Genomic DNA, 1,007 nt, shown 5'->3' with positions numbered 1-1,007 from the left:
AGAAGGGATGTCCCCAGGGAACGCTGGTGTCAGTGCGCTTTCCCTGCCCACTTGGGCCTGGGTCCCACCCACCGGACTCCCAGAGAGGCCAGAGAGTGGTCTGCGTCTGCCTGGGGGACTGAAGACCCTGGTGTGGGGGTGCTCACTACAGGCCCTTTGACCCGGAAGCTCACTTCATGCTTTCTGCTCCTGCACTGTGGGGGCCAGGTCCCCATCCAGTTACTCCAGGGTCACACTCTTTCCAGTGCCAGGCCATTGGCACTTCCCTGGCCTGCTCCCTTGTCCCCAGAAAGCAGGAGCTCATCCTCTTGTCCACTCAACGGGCCCCGAGCCTGCAGAGGGTGGGCCTGGTTGGGGCTGGGCAGAGCTGCAGCCTGTGGCCAGGAGATTCTAAAATCTGAGATGGCCACTCACAGACTTAGAGAAAATATCCAAAACACTTCTGCAACATCTGACAAAAATTTGTGTCTACACTGCTATATTTAAAATGGATAATCACCAAGGGCCTACTGCACAGCACACAGAACTCTGTTCAATGTCATATGGCAGCCTGGATGGGAGAGAAGTTTAGGGGAGAATGGATACATGTATATGAATGGCTGAGTCCCCTCCCTGTTTACCTGAAACTATCACAATGTTGTTAATCTGCTATACCCCAATACAAAATAAAAAGTTGAAAAAAATTTGTGTCTAGAATATTTAAAGAATTACAAATCAATGCTGCTGCTGCTGCTGCTAAGTCACTTCAGTCATGTCCTACTCTGTGCGACCCCATAGACGGCAGCCCACCAGGCTCCCCCGTCCCTGGGATTCTCCAGGCAAGAACACTGGAGTGGGTTGCCATTTCCTTCTCCAGTGCATGAAAGTGAAAAGTAAAAGAGAAGTCGCTCAGTCATGTCTGACTCTTCGAGACCTCATGGACTGAAGCCCACCAGGCTCCTCCATCCATGGGATTTTCCAGGCAAGAGTACTGGAGTGGGTTGCCATTGCCTTCTCCACAAATCAGT

Source organism: Bison bison, unplaced genomic scaffold (assembly GCF_000754665.1).
Source record: "Bison bison bison isolate TAMUID 2011002044 unplaced genomic scaffold, Bison_UMD1.0 scf7180017864037, whole genome shotgun sequence".
Lineage (NCBI taxonomy): Eukaryota > Metazoa > Chordata > Mammalia > Artiodactyla > Bovidae > Bison > Bison bison.
The sequence above is the reverse complement of the archived record's forward strand: the minus strand, read 5'-3'. Positions refer to the sequence as shown.